Source organism: Cyprinus carpio, chromosome A20, assembly GCF_018340385.1.
Source record: "Cyprinus carpio isolate SPL01 chromosome A20, ASM1834038v1, whole genome shotgun sequence".
NCBI lineage: Eukaryota > Metazoa > Chordata > Actinopteri > Cypriniformes > Cyprinidae > Cyprinus > Cyprinus carpio.
In genome coordinates, this window is record NC_056591.1 from 9,548,787 (window position 1) to 9,558,287 (window position 9,501).

General features: G+C 37.1%; 1 long non-coding RNA gene across 2 annotated transcripts in view; it reads left to right on the forward strand.

Annotated features, from left to right (window-relative positions):
* Positions 1-24: 24 nt before the first annotated feature.
* Positions 25-9,501, forward strand: part of LOC109094642 — a 15,022-nt gene continuing 5,545 nt past the window's right edge. For both annotated transcript variants that reach the window (XR_006162746.1, XR_002018613.2), the window contains exons 1-3: positions 25-872; positions 1,166-1,305; positions 5,968-6,109. This is a non-coding gene — a long non-coding RNA (uncharacterized LOC109094642). The remainder of the gene's footprint in view (positions 873-1,165; positions 1,306-5,967; positions 6,110-9,501) is intronic.

Here is a 9,501-nt window from a genome sequence, read left to right on the forward strand (position 1 = left end):
AGTAAAGTAATAATGAATGTGAACTCATCTGAACAGCTTAATTCTGGACCATGTGTCATTCATTCACTACAACAAAAAGTCAACCTAGGCCTATTTTAAGCTCCAAAACTCATTTTCCATGCAGTTTTTGATAGATTGAGGAACACTCTATTCAGGTTCATGTTGTGTGTTTACTGAAGCTGAACAGTTTGAGTAGCCTAATGCAACTTGTGAATTATTTTAGGACAGGGCGAACAAAGCTCCCCCTTCATTAACTTCCCTCCTGAAAACTCTTATACAATCAATTTATGATGCCAAATTGTTGTGTCCCGTTCCTTTGGTCTGGCACTCATTTGACGCGTTTATTCGGCGCCCGTAATGAGGTGATAGAGCGCGCGCTCCTACATCTCTGGGGCACCGCGTGCACTCGCACTGTGGTACGTGACCTCACTCAGGTCACGACGGGACCCCGTTTTGGAAAGGGCAAGACTACCGCTATTGTCATTACCCCTTTCCTTGGGATAATAATAGCCGCGCGGAAAGAAGACATGGCCAGCGACACGTATCCTCCTCTCCTGTCCTCGACGCGCGTCGCGAGGCCTTTTGTCGTGGTTTTGCCACGGAGTTTATGAATGGGCTACAGGAAGTAACACTAAGATGGGGAAGGGCGCTTGAATAATGTCAACCGCGGGGCTCTCAAATGTCTCTAGGAGAGTTTTGTGATATCACACAATACAGGCAACTGTCTCACGGAGTTGCATCATTTTTTTTTTCCTTTTCTTCTTCAGCGCGTGGAGTTTCTCTGCGTGTCACGTGATGGAGTTGTCCGTTCACCCGCGTGTGGAAGCTCGCCTTTCTGTTTACTGAGATAAAGCGGCACGCGCGTCATACCGGTAACAGAACTGTACTCCTCTAACAAAAACCTCAGACATGAATGCCAAGAATTAATTTAGGATTAATAGCCTGACCGTGTAATTGTTGTCAGACAGATTTTTCTATTTTCTCTAGGCCTACAGTTATTATTAAGCCAGTTTAACTTAAAAATATACATTAATAATAATGTAAATAAGTACCTATCTCCTTCAAACACAAGTTTTTTTATGGATTTTTAATAAAATTAGCAAAACTATTTATATGTTTGTAAATGCTTCCTCATGGCACATAATGTTCCTTCTTTATCATGCAGGAACCATGCAGACGTCCAAGTTTCTCAAGTTGGCGGTCACTATAATGTCTGTGACGATCATTTCGTGGCCTGCTTCTCAACGGTCAGACACTGATTTGGAAGGGCTTTATCACTGAGGACACAGAGTTATTTTTGCTAAAGTGAGTCCCAGATAAATGTAAAAACACATTTGCTTATCCATGATGCAGCACAGCAGTATATATTCTTTTTGGTACTCAAGTATTAGCGATACATTTTAAAATATAATTTATTCCTGTGATGGCAAAGCTGAATTTTCAGCATCATTACTCCAGTCTTCAGTGTCTCATGATCCTTCAGAAATCATTCTAATATGCAGATTTGCTGCTCAAGAAACATTTCTTACTATAAATATTGAAAACAGTTTTTCCTACTTAATATTCTTGTGGAAACAGAAACAGAAAGATGATAGATAAGTTAAATTAACAGCATTCATTTGAAATAGAAATCTCGTGTAACATTTCAAATGCCTTTACTGTCACTTAAGATCAATTTCATGATATATATATATATATATATATATATAACCAGACCATGAAAAAAATAGCCATATTTGTTTATCAAGTTTCAATGCGAGACCTTAGGGCTTCCATATGAGTTAAAAATATGTATTTACTTATTTTACTTTTAGTTTATTTGTTCTTTTTTAATCCACACATCTCCACAAGTAAACATCCTATATATTTGTTTTTTGTTCGCTGACTTCCCTAAATCTTAAAGAAAATTCCAGCCGCAGGAAAGAGCTGGGGTTATGTTTACAGTGCGTGTTACTTAAACAAGAGTGCACTTGTGCATGTCACTAAATGGCAAGTGGTGTTTCTGCCGTATGACAGGTGTTAGTTTTATTGTCCGGCAGAAGACATGTGCATGTTTCCATCCACAGTTGGGCTTCTATGTTTGTGTTTTCAGCTCAAATAAGACAAAACAAACCAGTCAGACATTTAATTTAAAAAATGTAACCCTCTTGAGGCAATAGATTTATGAAAACATCAGGCCGGTGTCCTTTAATAACCATCTGCATGGAGTACCCCCAGCAAGCCCACCTTTATTAACAACATACTCAAATGACCTTGTTATTCTGAATAAAGGAATGCGGAAGTGTGTTAAGCCTAGTGGGAGTGCAAGTGCTGACAAAATATCCTCAGACTCTTAAATTTGATTTTCCATGAAAAGCTTAATGAAGTAAATCCGTTATTAAGGAGAGACATTTAGAATGGTCGTCTCAGGGATCTTGGTAGCTTGATGTGTTCTTAACTCTGACATCAAAGAGACTGAAAAAAAAAGTCACCAAAACAGTGTCATATAGGGTAAGGGCCAGACCCACTTTGAAAGAGGGAGAAACAACACGCACTACCACAGTGACATCAGCAGAACCAACATAAACTGCAGGACATGTGCATTGCAAAAGTGCTCATGTTTAACTCTAAAAAGAGCAATCAAAGAAGGCAAAAACATACAGACTGGCACAAGAGACTTTCTGATTAAATAACAGAAGTGTGGATCACTCATAAAAAAACAAAAAAACAAAAATGGAGTAGAATTTGCATTTAAGCCATGGTCACACTAGATTTTGAACATGCAATTTTTCTTTAGATACTACAATGGACATGATATAAAGTCACTCTATGAATAAAAAAACAAAAAAAAACAGCCTATAATATTTTTCTTAAATGCTTCATGCAATGCTGTAAACCTGCAGCAGAGTTTTTGTCATGTTAATTTTTGTTTGTGTGTGTTTCCAGTCTCACACTGTCACATACGTATGAATGGAAGTCTATGTAACATTTTACCATTAGCCTTTAGTCTTTGCCTCTGTAAAGGCTATAATTCTCTCTTTTGTGATCAAGGGGTGAAGGTGTAGCTGGTTAGAATGACAGGTCAGACCCTGTTGGAAGATGTTGTAATTACATTATCTTGACCCAAAAAAGCATATTTCTCCATTGTCGGTCATTCAAAATAAGCAATGTATTCCAATTTACCCACATGCAGTATACACTCACTGGCCACTTTATTAGGCACACCTTGCCCCTTTTGCCTTCAGAACTGCCTTAATTCTTCGTGGCATAGATTCAACAAGGTGTTGGAAACCTTCCTCAGAGATTTTGGTCCAAATTGACATGATATCATCACACAGTTGCTGCAGATTTGTTGCCTGCACATCCATGATGTAAATCTCTCATTCCACCACATCCTAAAGCTGCTCTATTGGATTGAGATCTGGTGACTGTGGAGGCCATTTGAGTAAAGTGAACTCATTGTCATGTTCAAGAAACCAGTCTGAGATGATTTCAGCTTTGTGACATGGTGCATTATCTTGCTGGAAGTAGCCATCAGAAGACGGGTACACTGTAGTCATAAAGGGATGGACATGGTCAGAAACAATACTCAGGTAGGCTGTTGTGTTTAAACGATGCTCAATTGGTTACTAAGGGGCCCAAAGTGTGCCAAGAAAATATCCCCCACACCATTATACCACCAATCTGAACCGTTGAGACAAGGCAGGATGGATCCATGCTTTCATGTTCTTTACACCAAATTCTGACCCTACCATCTGAATGTTGCAGCAGAAATCGAGATTCATCAGACCAGGCAACATTTTTCCAATCTTCTGTTGTCCAATTTTGATGAGCCTGTGCAAATTGTAGCCTCTGTTTCCTGCTCTTAGTTGACAGGAGCGGCACCCGGTGTGGTCTTTTGGACTGTTGCCTTTCTATCATCTCTAACCAGTCTGCCCATTCTTCTCTGACCTCTGACATCAAAAAGACATTTTCGTCCACACAACTGCCGCTCACTGGATATATTCTCTTTTTTGGACCATTCTCTGTAAACCCTAGAGATGGTTGTGTATGAAAATCAGTAGATCAGCAGTTTTTGAAATACTCAGACCAGCCCGTCTGGCACCAAGAACCATTCCACGTTCAAAGTCACTTAAATCCCCTTTCTTCCCCCATTCTGATGCTCGGTTTGAACCTCAGCAAGTCGTCTTCACCACATCTAGATGCCTAAATGCATTGAGTTGCGGCCATGTGATTGGCAATTTGTGTTACCAAGCAATTGAATAGGTGTACCTAATAAAGTGGCCGGTGAGTGTATATTGCAAATATTTCACATAAATATATCTGCGCCTTCTTGTGGGACTATCAGCCAATCAGTGTACACATGACATTGTGCAGCTGTAGAGTCATTAGTCGTGCAATTTATGGCTTATATGATTGGCCTAAAACGTTCTGTGGTCACAAAAATGTGCAATTTCAGGGGTCATGAGGTTGGGAAAATATGAAAGAATTTTCATTTTGAGGTGAACTATCACTTTAAGAAACACACTATTGTGCAAGGAACTGTGAGAAAACAAGTTTTTATTAATTGATACTCTGCCCATATAATCATAATTTCTGTGAAAAGGAATAACAGTTGTTTGCTGCAACCAGTGCTCATTTCAACTGGAAGCTGCAATGAATTTTATCTATAGGTGTGTAGAGTAAATAGAGAATAGATATAGAGAAGACAGAGAGATTTTGGAGACACTTTTTCCAATGAGCCTATGTTGTGTTTGTCACTTTAGTTGCAGTGCATTACAATGGTATAAAAAAAAACAAACAAACCAGAAAACAAGGATAAATGTATTGCTGATTTAGTGTTAAAAATTATGTTTCACGTGACTATGTGTGACATAATAAACTGCATCTCTTTCTGTTCTATACATAATATTCCACGTTCACTCTACCAGAGAGGTTAAAGTAAGGTAATGTGAGTGAAAATATTTTTCTCATCCCTGTTCCTGAAAATCATGATTGTGGAAGGTTCTTTAGGGTCAGGCATGGCTAAGGATGATAATCTAGTGATTAGTGCATCTTAAATCCTTCCAGATGTCTGTGCAACACACATGCACACATATGAAGAGATCTATCAGTTTAGTCAGAGACCTCTGAGCTTTATACCATCCGAACTGAAATGTGAGATAAAAGTAGTGACATACATACACAAGCTCACATGCACATACACACAGTCCATCAAACTTATGCCACCTTTCACCCACACTGCCCTTCAAGAGTTGTATGAAATGTTTGCTGGTTATGAATGCATGACTTTGGATCAGAAATATCACAGATGATTGTGGGTGTGACCACACATGTTTGTTGTTTAAAGAAGCAGCTGCTCTGGTGCCAGAACTCCTGTCACAGCATGCATTTCCATCAATTCTCATGCAAGCCTTTATTCCTGAGATGTACACACACATATAGGATGACTCTTACCTCACTGGACCCGAAGAATTTTCTTTCTTTCTTGGTGGTAAATACTTCAGGAAATCGTTGTGGTCTGTAAGTCAACGGCGGTTTGACTCCATTATGGGTTTGGATGTAGTGTATTTTTGTGGTTATGTGTGCATAATGCATAGAAGTCAAAGTGTCAAAATGATTTTGTGTGTGTGTGTGCAAGTGTGTGTGGGAAAACGTTCTCGTATGCGCTCTCATGCGCAGGCCTCCATTGTGTGTGGCTTCCTCTGGCTCGTCTCTCCAGCCAGCATGGAAATGGCCCGACGAGAGGTGTTTATTTGGCCAACGGTAAAGTCCAGGCATATCTAACACTCATTTATATACATACACTCTCACACACAAACTCTCATTTGTGGGAGTGCGTTTATGTCATCTCAAGTTGGGCAATCCCACATTTCTCGGATTCAACAAACGTGATTGTGTCTTCACTTTTAACAGCAGAGATGGACAGATTTTTGGCAGATGTCATAATGCTAGCTTAACTTTTGACTCCTTTACTGTCTGTTACAGATCACTCATCAAACCTGACAGAATTTAAGTAACCTGCAGTACAGTACAATGATGTTGACACGTCAGAGTCGAGCCACTCCTGTGGGATGCAAGTTTCATGATGCAGGCCGAACATAATCTGCAGATATACAGTTTGGGCTTGGTAAGAATTATTATTATTATTATTATTTTAATTTAATTTATACATAATATAATGTATTCCTGTGATGGCAAAGCTACATTTTCAGCAGTCATTACTTCAGTCTTCAGTGTCTCATGATCCAGAAACATTTCTTATTATCAATGTTGAAAACAGTTGTGCTGCTTTTTTGGCGAAACTTTGGTACTTTTTTTCAGTGTAATTTATAGAATTAAATTTATTAATTTATAGAAATTTCAAAACTATTTATTTGAAATAAAAATATTTTGTAACAGTATAAATGTGTTTACTGTAAATCTAAATTTAATGAATCCTTGCTGAATGAAAGTATTTCAGAAAAAAATTATCTTACTAACTTGTAACTTTTTTTTTTTTTTTTTTTTTAACATCCATAGATTTCTGTGGAAAGGATTTAAGTATAGTAAAACATGGTATTACTAATAACAGTAACTTCAAAAAAAAAGAAAAAAATTCGAATAAAAAAAAGAAAAAAAAATGTAATCCCAATAACAGTGACATTTTTAAATTAGCCAAAATATTCACTAAACAAACACGCACCTTGATGAACATTACACTTTTTTGATGAACATTATTATTATTATTATAATTATTTTTTATTTTTATTTTTTTACAGAAATTTGTTTATCTGTTAGGTGTAGAATTCATGTCAGTCTGCTGTTTTTATCCTTTATACTTTTATTCCTTTATCTTTCCAACTTTTTAAAGTCATTATCTATTGCTGTATTTGTTAAAAGGCATAAAATGACTCAACAAACTAATTTTTGAAATAGTGATAAAGAGGCACCAATAACAAAATACCTCCCTCCTGCTAGCAAGCTCTGACAACAGTATAAAGAATGCCATTTCTTCATATTTACTGCCGTGTTCCTCATAAAACATTGTTATTTCGATGACAATGACCTCTCATGCCACATAATTCTCTGATTATTCCTGATTACCTGCATCAGTAAAATCTTACAACTAAAAGTCTTATAATACTTAAATGTAATTATGAGTCATGCTTTTTGTTGGTGGCAGTAAAGTGGATTGATGATCTGCCAAAAGCCCATTACACTGCGACCTGCTGTGCAGAACTCATCGTATTCTGAAATGAATGGTTGAGTCTGTATTGCTGCTATTTTGGTGTCTTTCATGTTGCCGAGTTTGAGCTTGTTTATCCGTGCAACTTAGTTTCATTGTTTGAGAGTGTGATTGATGATGCAGATTGCACATTCTAACAAGGAGACACCGCCGAAAGCCTTATTATTTATTTATGTATTTTTGAGGGCAACCTGGAAAGTGTGGCACATTTGACAAAAAGAGTACAAGGCCTTTTTTTTAACAAATGCCCTGTGAAAAGAGGTGCTTCAGTTTTAGAATATATTAGATTTATAGACAGAGAGAGATTAAATGTACATTCAATTTTATTATTTTGCAAACATCATGGGAATGTTACTTTTATCATTACTTTTAGTTTTAATTGTCATTGCACAATCTGAAACAAGTAGTAACCTTGACCAACGTCCAGATAACCTTGAATAAACTTTCTGTTAATGTTATTGGATGAATGGTTGTTAATTACTTTGAGAGAACCTAGGTAGAATGTAAGTCAAAGTTCTGAGAAGGTTCTCAGTTACTAACATTTGCAACAATTTGTGCAAAACCCTGATTTATCTTTTATATATATATATATATATATATAATATATATTAATATATATATATATTATATATAATATATATATATATATATTAATGTAAATACAATAAATATTAAATAAAAGCATTTATAATCCAAAAACTTGGTTAGAATTGGTAGCAGGTTTGCAAAATTTAGTCTAAATTCAGCTTTGGAAGGTTGAAATGCTGTTTTTTGTTATTGATAAACTTTACATTTTCCATACATTTAGGAAAAACATTTGTTTGATTATCAGTAATTTTGTAGCAGGGTTGAAGAGTTTGAACAATACATAAATAACTAAAATATTGTTTACTGCAATTAAATGCATATCAATTCAATACATTTTAACATTAATTGTTGGTTTCAGTCCAGAAGTCAAGATAGGCCGAAATCCTAATTTTAAATGTTTAAAACTAGCTACTTTTCATGATGGGTTAATTTTATGTTATGTAAATGTTTATCAACTTATCAAATAGCAACATATGAAACTCATGTAACATGCAAAGAACATGTGTTCAGCATTTCAGCAGAGATTGATCTGAACACTAATTACCACAATCAGTACTTGACAGTTTTATTTGTGTGTGTTTTATGATCTTAAAATAGAGCACGCTGTAGCTTGCGTAAAATCATAATATATATATATATATAAACACTTTCATCAGTGCACACAAACCATCACAAATCCAATCTTGGGCAACTTTGGGTCAATCACTAGATCCTGCTCTCAGATATGCTGTCCATACTGAATAGCCTTGTACTGAATGCCTGAAAGCTGTGTGTGGTTTGTCACAATTGTTCAGTTGGCTAACTCGAAGTGGAAATTGATCATTAGCCCCATGCTGATCTGAGGCCATCTTATCCAATCCAGCAGCCGCGTCACTGTGATCTCAACAGCAGATGGGTTTGAAGTGTGCAAGCTGATGACCTGTTAGCGCTGCTGTTTATCTTGGTATGTCAGCCATAAAAAAAAAGTCATGAGTCATTTCCTCCCCACAGGTAATAAACACTCCTACGCCTTACTCATCAGCATGTACACAGGGTACACACACATCTTCATTTAGCAGGAATCGTTTACAGTTTCCAATAAGAGGGGACCGACGGTTACAAAGGGGGAAAAGACAAGTTCTGGCAGGGCATTCGATGGGAGGAAAAATGGGAGTGAGCGAGAGCATCTTCGTACGAAAGTCTTTGTGAGCGCTGAATACTGAGCACTGTGCTGGAGGGCAGAGATTATCATTTGAGAGATGAGGAAAGGAATGGGCTTGGTTAAGAACTGGAAAAGCAAGCCCAGGCCTGATCTGACACTGCTACAGTATGTAAGCTACAGGACAGACTGGAGATTTTCCATAAGCAAAGCTCCTTGTTAACTCACAATAGGTCCAATAGGCAGGGCTGATTATTCCATTGCGTATAGTGGCACAGGTAATTCAGCAGGGATAGTTCACACACACACACACACACACACACACACACACACACACACAAATAAATTCTGTCATCATTTTCTCACCCTCATGCTGTTAAAACCGTATGACTTTTTTCCTTCCATGGAACACTCATGGAGATGTTAGGCAAGATTTATCTGCTCTTTTTCATAGAATGAAAGTGAATGGGGACAGGTGCTGTGAGTAGGGTCACATGCACCAGTTTTTTTGAGTTATAGAAGACATGAATGAAAGCAAAAAGCATAAACACCTTTATTAATATAATTA